Source organism: Mobula birostris, unplaced genomic scaffold (genome assembly GCF_030028105.1).
Source record: "Mobula birostris isolate sMobBir1 unplaced genomic scaffold, sMobBir1.hap1 scaffold_165, whole genome shotgun sequence".
NCBI lineage: Eukaryota > Metazoa > Chordata > Chondrichthyes > Myliobatiformes > Myliobatidae > Mobula > Mobula birostris.
The window spans coordinates 1,133,637-1,155,749 of record NW_027274693.1 but is presented as its reverse complement, the minus strand read 5'-3'; positions in this window follow the sequence as shown (position 1 = coordinate 1,155,749).

Here is a 22,113-nt window from a genome sequence, read left to right as displayed (position 1 = left end):
CACACCTCCCATAGCTTCCCCAATATCATTGTGTTTTCGCGCACCTTGCATACATTCCCCTATATCACTGTGTTTTTGTGCACCTCTCATAGCTTCCCCTACATCGCTGTGTTTTCCCGCACCTCCCATAGCTTCCCCAATATCATTGTGTTTTCGCGCACCTTGCATACATTCCCCTATATCGTTGTGTTTTCGCTCACCTCTTATAGTTTCCCTTATATCGCCGTGTTTTTGTGCACATCTCATACATTCAGCTACATCGCCGTGTTTTCGCGCACCTCTCATACCTTCCACTATTTTGCTGTGTTTTCGTGTACGTCCCATACCTTCCCGTATATTGCTGTGTTTTCGTGCACCAGTCATACCTTCCCCTATATCGCTGTGTTTTCACGCACCTCTCATACTGTTCCCTATATCGCTGCGTTTTCGTGCACCTCTCATCGGTTCCCTTCTATAGCCGTGTTTTCACACACTTCCCATAGCTTCCCCTATATCATTGTGTTTTGGTGCACCTCTCATACATTCTCCTATATCGCCTTGTTTTCGCGCACCTCGCATAGCTTCGCATATATCGCTGTATTGTCGCTTCCCTCTCATAGCATCCCCTATATCGCCGTGTTATCACTTCCCATAGCTTCCCCTATATCATTGTGTTTTCGCGCACCTCGCATACATTCCCCTATATTGCTGTGTTTTTGCTCACCTCATATAGCTTCCCTTATATCGCCTTGTTTTCGTGCACCTCGCAACCTCGCATAGCTTCGCATATATCGCTGTATTGTCACTTCCCTCTCATAACGTCCCCTATATTGCCGTGTTATCACCTCCCATAGCTTCCCCTATATCATTGTGTTTTCGCGCACATTGCATACATTCCCCTATATCGCTGTGTTTTTGCTCACCTCATATAGCTTCCCTTATATCGCCGTGTTTTCGTGCACATCTCATACATTCAGCTACATTACCGTGTTTTCGCGCACCTCTCATACCTTCCACTATTTCGCTGTGTTTTTGTGTATGTCCCATACCTTCCCGTATATTGCTGTGTTTTCGTTCAACTCCCAGAGTTTCTCCTATATCGCTGTGTTCGCTTCTCTCTCATAACTTCCCCTAAATCACTTTGTTTTCGCGCACCTCCCATACCTTCCCCTATATCACTGTGTTATCGCGTACCGCCCATAATTTCTCCAATAACGCTGTGTTTTCACGCACTTCTCATACCTCCCCCAATATGGCTGTGTTTTCGCGCAGCTCTCATACCTTCCCCTGTGTTGCGGTGTTTTCGCACACCTCCCATATCGTCCCCTATATTGCTGTGTTTTCGTGCACCTCTCAAAGCTTCCCCTATATCGCTGTGTTTTCCCGCACCTCCCATAGCTTCCCCAATATCATTGTGCTTTCGCGCACCTCACATACATTCCCCTATATCGCTGTGTTTTCGCTCACCTCTTATAGCTTCCCTTATTCCGCCGTGTTTTCGTGCACATCTCATACATTCAGCTACATCGCCGTGTGTTCGCGCACCTCTCATACCTTCCACTATTTTGCTGTGTTTTCGCGTACGTCCCATACCTTCCCGTATATTGCTGTGTTTTCGTGCACCTGCCATAGCTTCCCCATATCGGTATTTTGATGCACCTGTCATACCTTCCCATATATCGCTGTGTTTTCACACACCTCTCATACTGTTACCAATATTGCTGCGTTTTCATGCACATCTCATCGGTTCCCTTCTATTGCCGTGTTTTCACACACCTCCCATAGCTTCCCCTATATCATTATGTTTTGGCGCACGTCTCATACATTCTCCTATATCACCTTGTTTTCGCGCACCTCGTATAGCTTCGCATATATCGCTGTATTGTCGCTTCCCTCTCATAACATCCCCTATATCGCCGTGTTATCACCTCCCATAGCTTCCCCTATATCATTGTGTTTTCGCGCACCTCGCATACATTCCCCAATATTGCTGTGTTTTCGCTCACCTCGTATAGCTTCCCTTATATCGCTGTGTTTTCGTGCACACCTCATACATTCAGCTACATCGCCGTGTTTTTGCGCACCTCTCATACCTTCCACTATTTCGCTGTGTTATTGTGTACGTCCCATACCTTCCCGTATATTGCTGTGTTTTCGTGCAATTCCGTTGGTTTCCCCTGTATCGCTCTGTGTTCGCTTCCATCTCATAACTACCCCTAAATCGCTTTGTTTTCGCATACCTCTCATAGCTTCACCTATGTCAGCATGTAATCACGCACCTCTCATACCTTCCCTTATATCACACTGTTTTTGCGCATCTCCCATAGCTTCCCTAATATCGCTGGTTTTCGTTCACCTCCAATAGTTTCCCCAATAATGCTGTGTTTTCGCGCACCTCTCATACATTCCTCTATAGCGCTATGTTTTTGCGCACCTCCCATAACTTCCCCAATATGGCAGTGTTCTCGCGCACCTCTGATAACTTCCCCTCTATCGCACTGTTTTCACGCACCTCCCATAGATTCCCAAATATTGCGATGCTTTCGCGCACCTCTCATAGCATCCCTTAAATCGCTGTGTTTTCGCGTACCTCTCATAGCTTCCATTATATTACCATATTTTCGCGCACCTCGCATAGCTTCCCCTACATCGCTGTGTTATCGCGCACCTCCCATAGCTTCCCCATATCACTGTCTTTTTGCGCACCTCTCATACCTTCCCCAATATAGCTGTGTTCTCGCGCACCTCTCATAACTTCCCCTGTATTGCCCTGTTTTCACGCACCTCCCATAGCTTCCAATATATCGCAGTGTTTTTGCACACCTCTCATAGCATCCTCCAAATCGCTGTTTTCGCACATCTCTCATAGCTTCCCCTATATCGCTGTGTGTTTGGATACCTCCCATAGCTTCCCCTATATCGCTGCGTTTTTGCGCACCTCTCATACCTTCCCCTATATCGCCGTGTCTTCGCGCACCTCCCATAGATTCCACTAGATTGCTGTTTTCGTGCACATCTCATAGCTTCCCCTAAATTTCTTTGTTTCGCACACCTCTCATACCTTCCCCTAAATTGCTGTGTTTTCGCGCACCTCTCATAGATTCCCCATATCGCCGTGTTTCTCATAGGTTCCCGATATCGCCATGTTTTCGAACACCCCTCATACCTTCCCCCATATCACCGTGTTTTCACGCACCTCCCATAGCTTCCCCTATATCGCTGTGATTTTGCACACCTCTCATACCTTCCCCAATATGGCTGTGCTCTCACGCACCTCTCATAACTTCCCCTGTATCGTCCTGTTTTCATGCACCTCCCATAGCTTCTCATATATCGCAGTGTTTCTGCGCACCTCACAGAGCTTCCCCAACGTCGCTGTGTTTTTGCGCACCTCTCATACCTTCTCCTATATCGCCGTGTTTTCCCGCACCTCCCATACCTTCCCCTTTATTGCTGTGTTATCGCGCACCGCCCATAGTTTCTCCAATAACGCTGTGTTTTCACGCACTTCTCATACCTGCCCCGATATGGCTGTGTTTTCGCGCAGCTCTCATACCTTCCCCTGTGTTGCGGTGTTTTCGCACACCTCCCATATCTTCCCCTATATCACTGTGTTTTCATGCACCTCTCATAGCTTCCCTTATATCGCTGTGTTTTCCCACACCTCCCACAGCTTCCCCAATATCATTGTGTTTTCGCGCACCTTGCATACATTCCCCTATATCGTTGTGTTTTCGCTCACCTCTTATAGCTTCCCTTATATCGCCGTGTTTTCGTGCACATCTCATACATTCAGCTACATCGCCGTGTTTTCGCGCACCTATCATACCTTCCACTATTTTGCTGTGTTTTCGTGTACGTCCCATACCTTCCCGTATATTGCTGTGTTTTCGTGCACCTGCCATAGCTTCCCCATATCGGTATTTTGATGCACCTGTCATACCTTCCCCTATATCGCTGTGTTTTCACGCACCGCTCATACTGTTCCCTATATCGCTGCGTTTTCGTGCACCTCTCATCGGTTCACTTCTATCACTGTGTTTTCACACACCTCCCATAGCTTTCCCTGTTTCATTGTGTTTTGGCGCACCTCTCATACATTCTCATATATCGCCTTGTTTTCGTGCACCTCGCATAGCTTCGCATATATCGCTGTATTGTCACTTCCCTCTCATAACATCCCGTATATCGCCGTGTTTTCGCGCACCTTTCATACCTTCCACTATTTTGCTGTGTTTTCGTGTACGTCCCATACCTTCCCGTATATTGCTGTGTTTTCGTTCAACTCCCATAGTTTCCCCTGCATCACTGTGTGTTCGCTTCTCTCTCATAACTTCTCCTAAATCGCTTTGTTTTCGCGCACCTCCCATAGCTTCACCTATGTCACCATGTAATCACGCACCTCTCATACCTTCCCCTATATCACACTGTTTTTGCGCACCTCCCATAGCTTCCCTAATTTGGCTGGTTTTGTTCACCTCCAATAGTTTCCCCAATAACGCTGTGTTTTCGCACACCTCTGATACATTCCTCTATAGCGCTGTGTTTTTGCGCACCTCCCATACCTTCCCCAATATCGCTGTGTTCTCGCGCACCTCTGATAACTTCCCCTGCATCGCGCTGTTTTCACGCACCTCCCATAGCTTCCCAAACATTGCGATGCTTTCGCGCACCTCTCATAGCATCCCACAAATCACTGTGTTTTCGCATACCTCTCATAGCTTCCATTATATCACCATATTTTCACGCACCTCGCATAGATTCCCCTACATCGCTGTGTTATCGCGCACCTCCCATAGTTTCCCTATATCACTGTCTTTTTGCGCACCTCTCATACCTTCCCCAGTATAGCTGTGTTTTCATGCACCCCTCATAGATTCCCCATATCGCCGTGTTTTCGCGAACCTCGCATACATTCCCCTATATCGCTGTGTTTTCGCTCACCTCTTATAGCTTCCCTTATATCGCCGTGTTTTCGTGCACATCTCATACATTCAGCTACATCGCCGTGTTTTCGTGCACCTCTCATACCTTCCACTATTTTGCTGTGTTTTTGTGTACATCCCGTAACTTCCCGTATATTGCTGTGTTTTCGTGCACCTCCCATAGCTTCCCCATATAGCTATTTTGATGCACCTGTCATGCCTTCCCCTATATCACTGTGTTTTCACACACCTCTCATACTGTTCCTTATGTCGCTGCGTTTTCGTGCACCGCTTATCGGTTCCCTTCTATTGCCGTGTTTTCGCACACCTCCCATAGCTTCCCCTATATCATTGTGTTTAGGCGCACCTCTCATATATTCTCCTATATCGCCTTGTTTTCGCGCACCTCACATAGCTTCGCATATATCGCTGTATTGTCGCTTCCCTCTCATAACATCCCCTATATTGCCGTGTTATCACTTTCCATAGCTTCCCCATATCATTGTGTTTTCGCGCACCTCGCATACATTCCCCTATATCGCTGTGTTTTCAATCACCTCTTATAGCTTCCTTATATCGCCGTGTTTTCGTGCACATCTCATACATTCGGCTACATCACCGTGTTTTCGCGCACCTTTCATACCTTCCACTATTTCGCTGTGTTTTCGTGTACGTCCGATACCTTCCCGTATATGGCTGTGTTATCGCGCACCGCCCATAGTTGTTCCAATAACGCTGTGTTTTCACGCACTTCTCATACCTGCCCCAATATGGCTGTGTTTTCGCGCAGCTCTCGTACCTTCCCCTGTGTTGCGGTGTTTTCGCACACCTCCCACAGCTTCCCCTATATCGCTGTGTTTTCCCGCACTTCCCTTAGCTTCCCGAATATCATTGTGTTTTCGCGCACCTCGCATACTTTCCCCTGTATCGCTGTGTTTTCGTTCACCTCTTATAGCTTCCCTTATATTGTCTCTTTTTCGCGCACCTCTCATAAATTCCCCTATATAGCTGTGTTTTCGCTCACCTCTCATACCTTCCCCTGTATCGCCGTTTTTTCGTGAAGCTCTCATACGTTCTGCTACATTACTGTGTTTTCGTGCACCTCTCATACCTACCACTATTTCACTGTGTTTTCGTGTACGTCCCATACCTTCCCGTATATTGCTGTGTTTTCGTTCAATTCCCATAGTTTCCCCTGTATCACTGTGTGTTCGCTTCTCTCTCATAACTTCCCCTAAATCGCTTTGTTTTCGCGCACCTCCCATAGCTTCACCTATGTCACCATGTAATCACGCACCTCTCATACCTTCCCCTATATCACACTGTTTTTGCGCACCTCCCATAGCTTCCCTAATATGGCTGGTTTTCGTTCACCTCCAATAGTTTCCCCAATAACGCTGTGTTTTCGCACACCTCTCATACATTCCTCTATAGCGCTGTGTTTTTGCGCACCTCCCATACCTTCCCCAATATGGCTGTGTTCTCGCGCACCTCTGATAACTTCCCCTGTATTGAGCTGTTTTCACGTACCTCCCATAGCTTCACAAATATTGCGATGCTTTTGCGCACCTCTCATAGCATCCCCAAATCGCTGCGTTTTCGCGTACCTCTCATATCTTCCATTATATCACCGTATTTTCGCGCACCTCGCATAGCTTCCCCTACTTCGCTGTGTTATCGCGCACCTCCCATAGTTTCCCCTATATCACTGTCTTTTTGCGCAACTCTCATACCTTCCCCAATATAGCTGTGTTCTCACGCACCTCTCATAACTTCCCCTGTATCGCCCTGTTTTCACGCACCTCCCATAGCTTCCCCTATATTGCTGTGTTTTTGCTCACCTCTCATACCTTCCCCAATATGGCTGTGTTCTCGTGCATCTTTCATAACCTCACCTGTATCGCCCTGTTTTCACGCACCTCCCAAAGCTTCCCCTATATCGCTGTGTTTTTGCGCACCTCTCATGCCTTCTCCTATATCGCCGTGTCTTCGCGCACCTCCCATAGCTTCCACTAGATTGCTGTTTTCGCGCACATCTCATACCTTCCCCTAAATTGCTGTGTTTTCGTGCACCCCTCATAGATTCCCCATATCGCCGTGTTTTCGCGAACCTCGCATACATTCCCCTATATCGCTGTGTTTTCGTGCACCTCTCGTAGCTTCCCCAATATCATTGTGTTTTCACACACCTCTCATAGCATCCCCCAAATTGCTGTGTTTTTGCGCACCACTAATAGCTTCCCCTATATCGCTGTGTGCTCGCACACCTCCCATATCTTCCCCTATATCGCTGTGTTTTTGCGCACCTCTCATACCTTCCCCTGTATTGCAGTGTTTTCGCACACCTCCCATATCATCCCCTATATCGCTGTGTTTTTGTGCACCTCTCATAGCTTTACCTATATCGCTGTGTTTTCCCGCACCTCCCATAGCTTCCCCAATATCATTGTGTTTTCGCGCACCTCTCATAACATCCCCCAAATCGCTGTGTTTTCGCGCACCACTCATAGCTTCCCCTATATCATTGCGTTTTTGGGCACCTCTCATCGTTTCTCCTGTATCGCCGTGTTTTTACACACCTCCGATAGCTTCCCCTATATCATTGTGATTTGGGCACCTCTCATACATTCTCCTATATTGCTGTGTTTTCGCGCATAACTCATAGTTTCCCATATATCGCTGTGTGTTCGCACACCTCCCATAGCTTCCCCCAGATCTCTGTGTTTTTGTGCAACTCTCATACCTTCCACAATATGGCTGTGTTCTCGCGCACCTCTCATAACTTCCCCTGTATCGCCCTGTTTTCACGCAGCTCCCATAGATTCCCATATATCGCAGTGTTTTAGCGCACCTCGCAGAGCTTCCTCTAGATTGCTGTTTTCGTGCACATCTCATAGCTTCCCCTAAATTGCCTTGTTTCGCACACCTCTCATACCTTCCCCTAAATTGCTGTGTTTTCGCGCACCTCTCATAGATTCCCCATATCGCCGTGTTTCTCATAGGTTCCCGATATCGCCATGTTTTCGAACACACCTCATACCTTCCCCCATATCACCATGTTTTCACGCACCTCTCATACCTTCTCCTATATCTCCGTGTTTTCACGCACCTCCCATAGCTTCCCCTATATCGCTGTGATTTTGCACACCTCTCATACCTTCCCCAATATGGCTGTGCTCTCACGCACCTCTCATAACTTCCCCTGTATCGTCCTGTTTTCACGCACCTCCCATAGCTTCTCATATATCGCAGTGTTTCTGCGCACCTCACAGAGCTTCCCCAACGTCGCTGTGTTTTCGCGCACCTCTCATACCTTCTCCTATATCGCCGTGTTTTCCCGCACCTCACATACCTTCCCCTTTATTGCTGTGTTATCGCGCACCGCCCATAGTTTCTCCAATAACGCTGTGTTTTCACGCACTTCTCATACCTGCCACGATATGGCTGTGTTTTCGTGCAGCTCTCATACCTTCCCCTGTGTTGCGGTGTTTTCACACACCTCCCATATCTTCCCCTATATCACTGTGTTTTCGTGCACCTCTCATAGCTTCCCTTATATCGCTGTGTTTTCCCGCACCTCCCATAGCTTCCCCAATATCATTGTGTTTTCGCGCACCTTGCATACATTCCCCTATATCGTTGTGTTTTCGCTCACCTCTTATAGCTTCCCTTATATCGCCGTGTTTTCGTGCACATCTCATACATTCAGCTACATCGCCGTGTTTTCGTGCACCTCTCATACCTACCACTATTTCGCTGTGTTTTCGTGTACGTCCCATACCTTCCCGTATATTGCTGTGTTTTCATTCAATTCCCATAGTTTCCCCTGTATCGCTGTGTGTTCGCTTCTCTCATAACTTCCCCTAAATCGCTTTGTTTTCGCGCACCTCCCATAGCTTCACCTATGTCACCATGTAATCACGCACCTCTCATACCTTCCCCTATATCACACCGTTTTTGCACACCTCCCATAGCTTCCCTAATATGTCTGGTTTTCGTTCACCTCCAATAGTTTCCCCAATAACGCTGTGTTTTCGCACACCTCTCATACATTCCTCTATAGCGCTGTGTTTTTGCGCACCTCCCATACCTTCCCCAATATGGCTGTGCTCTCGCGCACCTCTGATAACTTCCCCTGTATCGAGCTGTTTTCACGTACCTCCCATAGCTTCCCAAATATTGCGATGCTTTTGCGCACCTCTCATAGCATCCCCAAATCGCTGTGTTTTCGCGTACCTCTCATATCTTCCATTATATCACCGTATTTTCGCGCACCTCGCATAGCTTCCCCTACTTCGCTGTGTTATCGCGCACCTCCCATAGTTTCCCCTATATCACTGTCTTTTTGCGCAACTCTCATACCTTCCCCAATATAGCTGTGTTCTCGTGCATCTTTCATAACCTCACCTGTATCGCCCTGTTTTCACGCACCTCCCAAAGCTTCCCCTATATCGCTGTGTTTTTGCGCACCTCTCATGCCTTCTCCTATATCGCCGTGTCTTCGCGCACCTCCCATAGCTTCCACTAGATTGCTGTTTTCGCGCACATCTCATAGCTTCCCCTAAATTGCTTTGTTTCGCGCACCTCTCATACCTTCCCCTAAATTGCTGTGTTTTCGTGCACCCCTCATAGATTCCCCATATCGCCGTGTTTTCGCGAACCTCGCATACATTCCCCTATATCGCTGTGTTTTCGTGCACCTCTCGTAGCTTCCCCAATATCATTGTGTTTTCGCACACCTCTCATAGCATCCCCCAAATTGCTGTGTTTTTGCGCACCACTAATATCTTCCCCTATATCGCTGTGTGCTCGCACACCTCCCATATCTTCCCCTATATCGCTGTGTTTTTGCGCACCTCTCATACCTTCCCCTGTATTGCAGTGTTTTCGCACACCTCCCATATCGTCCCCTATATCGCTGTGTTTTTGTGCACCTCTCATAGTTTTCCCTATATCGCTGTGTTTTCCCGCACCTCCCATAGCTTCCCCAATATCATTGTGTTTTCGCGCACCTCTCATAACATCCCCCAAATCGCTGTGTTTTCGCGCACCACTCATAGCTTCCCCTATATCATTGCGTTTTTGGGCACCTCTCATCGTTTCTCCTGTATCGCCATGTTTTTACACACCTCCGATAGCTTCCCCTATATCATTGTGATTTGGGCACCTCTCATACATTCTCCTATATTGCTGTGTTTTCGCGCATAACTCATAGTTTCCTATATATCGCTGTGTGTTCGCACACCTCCCATAGCTTCCCCCAGATCTCTGTGTTTTTGCACAACTCTCATACCTTCCACAATATGGCTGTATTCTCGCACACCTCTCATAACTTCAACTGTATCGCCCTGTTTTCACGCAGCTCCCATAGATTTCCATATATCGCAGTGTTTTCGCGCACCTCGCAGAGCTTCCTCTAGATTGCTGTTTTCGTGCACATCTCATAGCTTCCCCTAAATTTCTTTGTTTCGCACACCTCTCATACCTTCCCCTAAATTGCTGTGTTTTCGCGCACCTCTCATAGATTCCCCATATCGCCGTGTTTCTCATAGGTTCCCGATATCGCCATGTTTTCGAACACCCCTCATACCTTCCCCCATATCACCGTGTTTTCACGCACCTCCCATAGCTTCCCCTATATCGCTGTGATTTTGCACACCTCTCATACCTTCCCCAATATGGCTGTGCTCTCACGCACCTCTCATAACTTCCCCTGTATCGTCCTGTTTTCATGCACCTCCCATAGCTTCTCATATATCGCAGTGTTTCTGCGCACCTCACAGAGCTTCCCCAACGTCGCTGTGTTTTTGCGCACCTCTCATACCTTCTCCTATATCGCCGTGTTTTCCCGCACCTCCCATACCTTCCCCTTTATTGCTGTGTTATCGCGCACCGCCCATAGTTTCTCCAATAACGCTGTGTTTTCACGCACTTCTCATACCTGCCCCGATATGGCTGTGTTTTCGCGCAGCTCTCATACCTTCCCCTGTGTTGCGGTGTTTTCGCACACCTCCCATATCTTCCCCTATATCACTGTGTTTTCATGCACCTCTCATAGCTTCCCTTATATCGCTGTGTTTTCCCACACCTCCCACAGCTTCCCCAATATCATTGTGTTTTCGCGCACCTTGCATACATTCCCCTATATCGTTGTGTTTTCGCTCACCTCTTATAGCTTCCCTTATATCGCCGTGTTTTCGTGCACATCTCATACATTCAGCTACATCGCCGTGTTTTCGCGCACCTATCATACCTTCCACTATTTTGCTGTGTTTTCGTGTACGTCCCATACCTTCCCGTATATTGCTGTGTTTTCGTGCACCTGCCATAGCTTCCCCATATCGGTATTTTGATGCACCTGTCATACCTTCCCCTATATCGCTGTGTTTTCACGCACCGCTCATACTGTTCCCTATATCGCTGCGTTTTCGTGCACCTCTCATCGGTTCACTTCTATCACTGTGTTTTCACACACCTCCCATAGCTTTCCCTGTTTCATTGTGTTTTGGCGCACCTCTCATACATTCTCATATATCGCCTTGTTTTCGTGCACCTCGCATAGCTTCGCATATATCGCTGTATTGTCACTTCCCTCTCATAACATCCCGTATATCGCCGTGTTTTCGCGCACCTTTCATACCTTCCACTATTTTGCTGTGTTTTCGTGTACGTCCCATACCTTCCCGTATATTGCTGTGTTTTCGTTCAACTCCCATAGTTTCCCCTGCATCACTGTGTGTTCGCTTCTCTCTCATAACTTCTCCTAAATCGCTTTGTTTTCGCGCACCTCCCATAGCTTCACCTATGTCACCATGTAATCACGCACCTCTCATACCTTCCCCTATATCACACTGTTTTTGCGCACCTCCCATAGCTTCCCTAATTTGGCTGGTTTCGTTCACCTCCAATAGTTTCCCCAATAACGCTGTGTTTTCGCACACCTCTGATACATTCCTCTATAGCGCTGTGTTTTTGCGCACCTCCCATACCTTCCCCAATATCGCTGTGTTCTCGCGCACCTCTGATAACTTCCCCTGCATCGCGCTGTTTTCACGCACCTCCCATAGCTTCCCAAACATTGCGATGCTTTCGCGCACCTCTCATAGCATCCCACAAATCACTGTGTTTTCGCATACCTCTCATAGCTTCCATTATATCACCATATTTTCACGCACCTCGCATAGATTCCCCTACATCGCTGTGTTATCGCGCACCTCCCATAGTTTCCCTATATCACTGTCTTTTTGCGCACCTCTCATACCTTCCCCAGTATAGCTGTGTTTTCATGCACCCCTCATAGATTCCCCATATCGCCGTGTTTTCGCGAACCTCGCATACATTCCCCTATATCGCTGTGTTTTCGCTCACCTCTTATAGCTTCCCTTATATCGCCGTGTTTTCGTGCACATCTCATACATTCAGCTACATCGCCGTGTTTTCGTGCACCTCTCATACCTTCCACTATTTTGCTGTGTTTTTGTGTACATCCCGTAACTTCCCGTATATTGCTGTGTTTTCGTGCACCTCCCATAGCTTCCCCATATAGCTATTTTGATGCACCTGTCATGCCTTCCCCTATATCACTGTGTTTTCACACACCTCTCATACTGTTCCTTATGTCGCTGCGTTTTCGTGCACCGCTTATCGGTTCCCTTCTATTGCCGTGTTTTCGCACACCTCCCATAGCTTCCCCTATATCATTGTGTTTAGGCGCACCTCTCATATATTCTCCTATATCGCCTTGTTTTCGCGCACCTCACATAGCTTCGCATATATCGCTGTATTGTCGCTTCCCTCTCATAACATCCCCTATATTGCCGTGTTATCACTTTCCATAGCTTCCCCATATCATTGTGTTTTCGCGCACCTCGCATACATTCCCCTATATCGCTGTGTTTTCAATCACCTCTTATAGCTTCCTTATATCGCCGTGTTTTCGTGCACATCTCATACATTCGGCTACATCACCGTGTTTTCGCGCACCTTTCATACCTTCCACTATTTCGCTGTGTTTTCGTGTACGTCCGATACCTTCCCGTATATGGCTGTGTTATCGCGCACCGCCCATAGTTGTTCCAATAACGCTGTGTTTTCACGCACTTCTCATACCTGCCCCAATATGGCTGTGTTTTCGCGCAGCTCTCGTACCTTCCCCTGTGTTGCGGTGTTTTCGCACACCTCCCACAGCTTCCCCTATATCGCTGTGTTTTCCCGCACTTCCCTTAGCTTCCCGAATATCATTGTGTTTTCGCGCACCTCGCATACTTTCCCCTGTATCGCTGTGTTTTCGTTCACCTCTTATAGCTTCCCTTATATTGTCTCTTTTTCGCGCACCTCTCATAAATTCCCCTATATAGCTGTGTTTTCGCTCACCTCTCATACCTTCCCCTGTATCGCCGTTTTTTCGTGAAGCTCTCATACGTTCTGCTACATTACTGTGTTTTCGTGCACCTCTCATACCTACCACTATTTCACTGTGTTTTCGTGTACGTCCCATACCTTCCCGTATATTGCTGTGTTTTCGTTCAATTCCCATAGTTTCCCCTGTATCACTGTGTGTTCGCTTCTCTCTCATAACTTCCCCTAAATCGCTTTGTTTTCGCGCACCTCCCATAGCTTCACCTATGTCACCATGTAATCACGCACCTCTCATACCTTCCCCTATATCACACTGTTTTTGCGCACCTCCCATAGCTTCCCTAATATGGCTGGTTTTCGTTCACCTCCAATAGTTTCCCCAATAACGCTGTGTTTTCGCACACCTCTCATACATTCCTCTATAGCGCTGTGTTTTTGCGCACCTCCCATACCTTCCCCAATATGGCTGTGTTCTCGCGCACCTCTGATAACTTCCCCTGTATTGAGCTGTTTTCACGTACCTCCCATAGCTTCACAAATATTGCGATGCTTTTGCGCACCTCTCATAGCATCCCCAAATCGCTGCGTTTTCGCGTACCTCTCATATCTTCCATTATATCACCGTATTTTCGCGCACCTCGCATAGCTTCCCCTACTTCGCTGTGTTATCGCGCACCTCCCATAGTTTCCCCTATATCACTGTCTTTTTGCGCAACTCTCATACCTTCCCCAATATAGCTGTGTTCTCACGCACCTCTCATAACTTCCCCTGTATCGCCCTGTTTTCACGCACCTCCCATAGCTTCCCCTATATTGCTGTGTTTTTGCTCACCTCTCATACCTTCCCCAATATGGCTGTGTTCTCGTGCATCTTTCATAACCTCACCTGTATCGCCCTGTTTTCACGCACCTCCCAAAGCTTCCCCTATATCGCTGTGTTTTTGCGCACCTCTCATGCCTTCTCCTATATCGCCGTGTCTTCGCGCACCTCCCATAGCTTCCACTAGATTGCTGTTTTCGCGCACATCTCATACCTTCCCCTAAATTGCTGTGTTTTCGTGCACCCCTCATAGATTCCCCATATCGCCGTGTTTTCGCGAACCTCGCATACATTCCCCTATATCGCTGTGTTTTCGTGCACCTCTCGTAGCTTCCCCAATATCATTGTGTTTTCACACACCTCTCATAGCATCCCCCAAATTGCTGTGTTTTTGCGCACCACTAATAGCTTCCCCTATATCGCTGTGTGCTCGCACACCTCCCATATCTTCCCCTATATCGCTGTGTTTTTGCGCACCTCTCATACCTTCCCCTGTATTGCAGTGTTTTCGCACACCTCCCATATCATCCCCTATATCGCTGTGTTTTTGTGCACCTCTCATAGCTTTACCTATATCGCTGTGTTTTCCCGCACCTCCCATAGCTTCCCCAATATCATTGTGTTTTCGCGCACCTCTCATAACATCCCCCAAATCGCTGTGTTTTCGCGCACCACTCATAGCTTCCCCTATATCATTGCGTTTTTGGGCACCTCTCATCGTTTCTCCTGTATCGCCGTGTTTTTACACACCTCCGATAGCTTCCCCTATATCATTGTGATTTGGGCACCTCTCATACATTCTCCTATATTGCTGTGTTTTCGCGCATAACTCATAGTTTCCCATATATCGCTGTGTGTTCGCACACCTCCCATAGCTTCCCCCAGATCTCTGTGTTTTTGTGCAACTCTCATACCTTCCACAATATGGCTGTGTTCTCGCGCACCTCTCATAACTTCCCCTGTATCGCCCTGTTTTCACGCAGCTCCCATAGATTCCCATATATCGCAGTGTTTTAGCGCACCTCGCAGAGCTTCCTCTAGATTGCTGTTTTCGTGCACATCTCATAGCTTCCCCTAAATTGCCTTGTTTCGCACACCTCTCATACCTTCCCCTAAATTGCTGTGTTTTCGCGCACCTCTCATAGATTCCCCATATCGCCGTGTTTCTCATAGGTTCCCGATATCGCCATGTTTTCGAACACACCTCATACCTTCCCCCATATCACCATGTTTTCACGCACCTCTCATACCTTCTCCTATATCTCCGTGTTTTCACGCACCTCCCATAGCTTCCCCTATATCGCTGTGATTTTGCACACCTCTCATACCTTCCCCAATATGGCTGTGCTCTCACGCACCTCTCATAACTTCCCCTGTATCGTCCTGTTTTCACGCACCTCCCATAGCTTCTCATATATCGCAGTGTTTCTGCGCACCTCACAGAGCTTCCCCAACGTCGCTGTGTTTTCGCGCACCTCTCATACCTTCTCCTATATCGCCGTGTTTTCCCGCACCTCACATACCTTCCCCTTTATTGCTGTGTTATCGCGCACCGCCCATAGTTTCTCCAATAACGCTGTGTTTTCACGCACTTCTCATACCTGCCACGATATGGCTGTGTTTTCGTGCAGCTCTCATACCTTCCCCTGTGTTGCGGTGTTTTCACACACCTCCCATATCTTCCCCTATATCACTGTGTTTTCGTGCACCTCTCATAGCTTCCCTTATATCGCTGTGTTTTCCCGCACCTCCCATAGCTTCCCCAATATCATTGTGTTTTCGCGCACCTTGCATACATTCCCCTATATCGTTGTGTTTTCGCTCACCTCTTATAGCTTCCCTTATATCGCCGTGTTTTCGTGCACATCTCATACATTCAGCTACATCGCCGTGTTTTCGTGCACCTCTCATACCTACCACTATTTCGCTGTGTTTTCGTGTACGTCCCATACCTTCCCGTATATTGCTGTGTTTTCATTCAATTCCCATAGTTTCCCCTGTATCGCTGTGTGTTCGCTTCTCTCATAACTTCCCCTAAATCGCTTTGTTTTCGCGCACCTCCCATAGCTTCACCTATGTCACCATGTAATCACGCACCTCTCATACCTTCCCCTATATCACACCGTTTTTGCACACCTCCCATAGCTTCCCTAATATGTCTGGTTTTCGTTCACCTCCAATAGTTTCCCCAATAACGCTGTGTTTTCGCACACCTCTCATACATTCCTCTATAGCGCTGTGTTTTTGCGCACCTCCCATACCTTCCCCAATATGGCTGTGCTCTCGCGCACCTCTGATAACTTCCCCTGTATCGAGCTGTTTTCACGTACCTCCCATAGCTTCCCAAATATTGCGATGCTTTTGCGCACCTCTCATAGCATCCCCAAATCGCTGTGTTTTCGCGTACCTCTCATATCTTCCATTATATCACCGTATTTTCGCGCACCTCGCATAGCTTCCCCTACTTCGCTGTGTTATCGCGCACCTCCCATAGTTTCCCCTATATCACTGTCTTTTTGCGCAACTCTCATACCTTCCCCAATATAGCTGTGTTCTCGTGCATCTTTCATAACCTCACCTGTATCGCCCTGTTTTCACGCACCTCCCAAAGCTTCCCCTATATCGCTGTGTTTTTGCGCACCTCTCATGCCTTCTCCTATATCGCCGTGTCTTCGCGCACCTCCCATAGCTTCCACTAGATTGCTGTTTTCGCGCACATCTCATAGCTTCCCCTAAATTGCTTTGTTTCGCGCACCTCTCATACCTTCCCCTAAATTGCTGTGTTTTCGTGCACCCCTCATAGATTCCCCATATCGCCGTGTTTTCGCGAACCTCGCATACATTCCCCTATATCGCTGTGTTTTCGTGCACCTCTCGTAGCTTCCCCAATATCATTGTGTTTTCGCACACCTCTCATAGCATCCCCCAAATTGCTGTGTTTTTGCGCACCACTAATATCTTCCCCTATATCGCTGTGTGCTCGCACACCTCCCATATCTTCCCCTATATCGCTGTGTTTTTGCGCACCTCTCATACCTTCCCCTGTATTGCAGTGTTTTCGCACACCTCCCATATCGTCCCCTATATCGCTGTGTTTTTGTGCACCTCTCATAGTTTTCCCTATATCGCTGTGTTTTCCCGCACCTCCCATAGCTTCCCCAATATCATTGTGTTTTCGCGCACCTCTCATAACATCCCCCAAATCGCTGTGTTTTCGCGCACCACTCATAGCTTCCCCTATATCATTGCGTTTTTGGGCACCTCTCATCGTTTCTCCTGTATCGCCATGTTTTTACACACCTCCGATAGCTTCCCCTATATCATTGTGATTTGGGCACCTCTCATACATTCTCCTATATTGCTGTGTTTTCGCGCATAACTCATAGTTTCCTATATATCGCTGTGTGTTCGCACACCTCCCATAGCTTCCCCCAGATCTCTGTGTTTTTGCACAACTCTCATACCTTCCACAATATGGCTGTATTCTCGCACACCTCTCATAACTTCAACTGTATCGCCCTGTTTTCACGCAGCTCCCATAGATTTCCATATATCGCAGTGTTTTCGCGCACCTCGCAGAGCTTCCTCTAGATTGCTGTTTTCGTGCACATCTCATAGCTTCCCCTAAATTTCTTTGTTTCGCACACCTCTCATACCTTCCCCTAAATTGCTGTGTTTTCGCGCACCTCTCATAGATTCCCCATATCGCCGTGTTTCTCATAGGTTCCCGATATCGCCATGTTTTCGAACACCCCTCATACCTTCCCCCATATCACCGTGTTTTCACGCACCTCCCATAGCTTCCCCTATATCGCTGTGATTTTGCACACCTCTCATACCTTCCCCAATATGGCTGTGCTCTCACGCACCTCTCATAACTTCCCCTGTATCGTCCTGTTTTCATGCACCTCCCATAGCTTCTCATATATCGCAGTGTTTCTGCGCACCTCACAGAGCTTCCCCAACGTCGCTGTGTTTTTGCGCACCTCTCATACCTTCTCCTATATCGCCGTGTTTTCCCGCACCTCCCATACCTTCCCCTTTATTGCTGTGTTATCGCGCACCGCCCATAGTTTCTCCAATAACGCTGTGTTTTCACGCACTTCTCATACCTGCCCCGATATGGCTGTGTTTTCGCGCAGCTCTCATACCTTCCCCTGTGTTGCGGTGTTTTCGCACACCTCCCATATCTTCCCCTATATCACTGTGTTTTCATGCACCTCTCATAGCTTCCCTTATATCGCTGTGTTTTCCCACACCTCCCACAGCTTCCCCAATATCATTGTGTTTTCGCGCACCTTGCATACATTCCCCTATATCGTTGTGTTTTCGCTCACCTCTTATAGCTTCCCTTATATCGCCGTGTTTTCGTGCACATCTCATACATTCAGCTACATCGCCGTGTTTTCGCGCACCTATCATACCTTCCACTATTTTGCTGTGTTTTCGTGTACGTCCCATACCTTCCCGTATATTGCTGTGTTTTCGTGCACCTGCCATAGCTTCCCCATATCGGTATTTTGATGCACCTGTCATACCTTCCCCTATATCGCTGTGTTTTCACGCACCGCTCATACTGTTCCCTATATCGCTGCGTTTTCGTGCACCTCTCATCGGTTCACTTCTATCACTGTGTTTTCACACACCTCCCATAGCTTTCCCTGTTTCATTGTGTTTTGGCGCACCTCTCATACATTCTCATATATCGCCTTGTTTTCGTGCACCTCGCATAGCTTCGCATATATCGCTGTATTGTCACTTCCCTCTCATAACATCCCGTATATCGCCGTGTTTTCGCGCACCTTTCATACCTTCCACTATTTTGCTGTGTTTTCGTGTACGTCCCATACCTTCCCGTATATTGCTGTGTTTTCGTTCAACTCCCATAGTTTCCCCTGCATCACTGTGTGTTCGCTTCTCTCTCATAACTTCTCCTAAATCGCTTTGTTTTCGCGCACCTCCCATAGCTTCACCTATGTCACCATGTAATCACGCACCTCTCATACCTTCCCCTATATCACACTGTTTTTGCGCACCTCCCATAGCTTCCCTAATTTGGCTGGTTTCGTTCACCTCCAATAGTTTCCCCAATAACGCTGTGTTTTCGCACACCTCTGATACATTCCTCTATAGCGCTGTGTTTTTGCGCACCTCCCATACCTTCCCCAATATCGCTGTGTTCTCGCGCACCTCTGATAACTTCCCCTGCATCGCGCTGTTTTCACGCACCTCCCATAGCTTCCCAAACATTGCGATGCTTTCGCGCACCTCTCATAGCATCCCACAAATCACTGTGTTTTCGCATACCTCTCATAGCTTCCATTATATCACCATATTTTCACGCACCTCGCATAGATTCCCCTACATCGCTGTGTTATCGCGCACCTCCCATAGTTTCCCTATATCACTGTCTTTTTGCGCACCTCTCATACCTTCCCCAGTATAGCTGTGTTTTCATGCACCCCTCATAGATTCCCCATATCGCCGTGTTTTCGCGAACCTCGCATACATTCCCCTATATCGCTGTGTTTTCGCTCACCTCTTATAGCTTCCCTTATATCGCCGTGTTTTCGTGCACATCTCATACATTCAGCTACATCGCCGTGTTTTCGTGCACCTCTCATACCTTCCACTATTTTGCTGTGTTTTTGTGTACATCCCGTAACTTCCCGTATATTGCTGTGTTTTCGTGCACCTCCCATAGCTTCCCCATATAGCTATTTTGATGCACCTGTCATGCCTTCCCCTATATCACTGTGTTTTCACACACCTCTCATACTGTTCCTTATGTCGCTGCGTTTTCGTGCACCGCTTATCGGTTCCCTTCTATTGCCGTGTTTTCGCACACCTCCCATAGCTTCCCCTATATCATTGTGTTTAGGCGCACCTCTCATATATTCTCCTATATCGCCTTGTTTTTGCGCACCTCACATAGCTTCGCACATATCGCTGTATTGTCGCTTCCCTCTCATAACATCCCCTATATTGCCGTGTTATCACTTCCCATAGTTTCCCCATATCATTGTGTTTTCGCGCACCTCGCATATATTCCCCTATATCGCTGTGTTTTCGATCACCTCTGATAGCTTCCCTTATATCGCCATGTTTTCGTGCACATCTCATACATTCAGCTACATCACCGTGTTTTCGCGCACCTCTCATACCTTCCACTATTTCGCTGAGTTTTTGTTTACATCCCATACCTTCCCGTATATTGCTGTGTTTTCGTGCAATTCCCATAGTTTCCCCTGTATCGCTGTGTGTTCGCTTCCCTCTCATAACTTCCCCTAAATCGCTTTGTTTTCGCGCACCTCCCATAGCTTCACCTATGTCGCCATGTAATCACGCACCTCTTATACCTTCCCCTATATCACACTACTTTTGCGCACCTCCCATAGCTTCCCTAATATCGCTGGTTTTCGTTCACCTCCAATAGTTTCCCCAATAATGCTGTGTTTTCGCGCACCTCCAGTACATTCCTCTATAGCGCTGTGTTTTTGCGCTTCTCCCATACCTTCCCCAATATGGCTGTGTTCCTGCGCACCTCTGATAACTTCCCCAGTATCGCGCTGTTTTCACGCACCTCCCATAGCTTCCCAAATATTGCGATGCTTTCGCGCACCTCTCATAGCATCCCCCAAATCGCTGCGTTTTCGCGTACCTCTGATAGCTTCCATTATATCACCGTAATTTCGCGCACCTCGCATTGCTTCCCCTACATCGCTGTGTTATCGCGCACCTCCCATAGTTTCCCCTATATCACTGTCTTTTTGCGCAACTCTCATACCTTCCCCAATATAGCTGTGTTCTCACGCACCTCTCATAACTTCCCCTGTATCGCCCTGTCTTCACGCACCTCCCATAGCTTCTAATATATCGCAGTGTTTTTGCGCACCCCTCATAGCATCCCCCAAATCGCTGTGTTTTCGCACACCTCTCATAGCTTCCCCTATATCGCTGTGCTTTTGCGCACCTCTCATACCTTCCCCAATATGGCTGTGTTCTCGCGCACCTCTCATAACTTCACCTGTATCGCCCTGTTTTCACGCACCTCCCATAGCTTCCCCTATATCGCCGTGTCTTCGCGCACCTCCCATAGCTTCCACTAGTTTGCTGTTTTCGCGCACATCTCATAGCTTCCCCTAAATTGCTTTGTTTCGCACACCTCTCATACCTTCCCCTAAATTGTTGTGCTTTCGCGCACCTCTCATAGATTCACCATATCGCCGTGTTTTCGCGCACCTCTCATAGATTCCCCATATCGCCATGTTTTCGAGGACTTCTCATACCTTCCCCCATATCACCGTGTTTTCGTGCACCTCCCATACCTTCCCCTATATCGCTGTGTTATCGCGCACCACCCATAGTTTCTCCAAAAACGCTGTTTTTTCACGCACCTCTCATACCTTCTCCTATATCTCCATGTTTTCACTCACCTCCCATAGCTTCCCCTATATCGCTGTGTTTTCCTGCACCTCTCATATTTTTCCCTATATCACTCTGTTTTCGCGCACATCCCATAGCTTCCCATATGTTGCTGTGTTTTTGCACAGCTCTCATACCTTCCCCTTTTTAGCTGTATTTTTGTGTACCTCCCATAGCTTCCCCATATCGGTGTTTTGATGCACCTGTCATACCTTCTCCTATATCACTGTGTTATCACACACCTCTAATACTGTTCCCTATATCGCTGCGTTTCCGGGCACCTCTCATCGGTTCCCCTGTGTCGCTGTGTTTTCACACACCTCCCATAGCTTCCCCTACATCTCTCTGTTGTTGCGCACTTCTCATACCCTCCCCTATATTGCTGTGATTTTTCGCACCTCTCATAATTTCCCTAATATGGCTGTGTTCTCACGCACCTCTCATAACTTCCCCTGTATCGTCCTGTTTTCACGCACCTCCCATATCTTCCCATATATCGCAGTGTTTTGGCGCACCTCGCAGAGCTTCCCCAACGTCGCTGTTTTTTCGCGCACCTCTCATACCTTCTCCTATATCGCCGTGTTTTCCCGCACCTCCCATACCTTC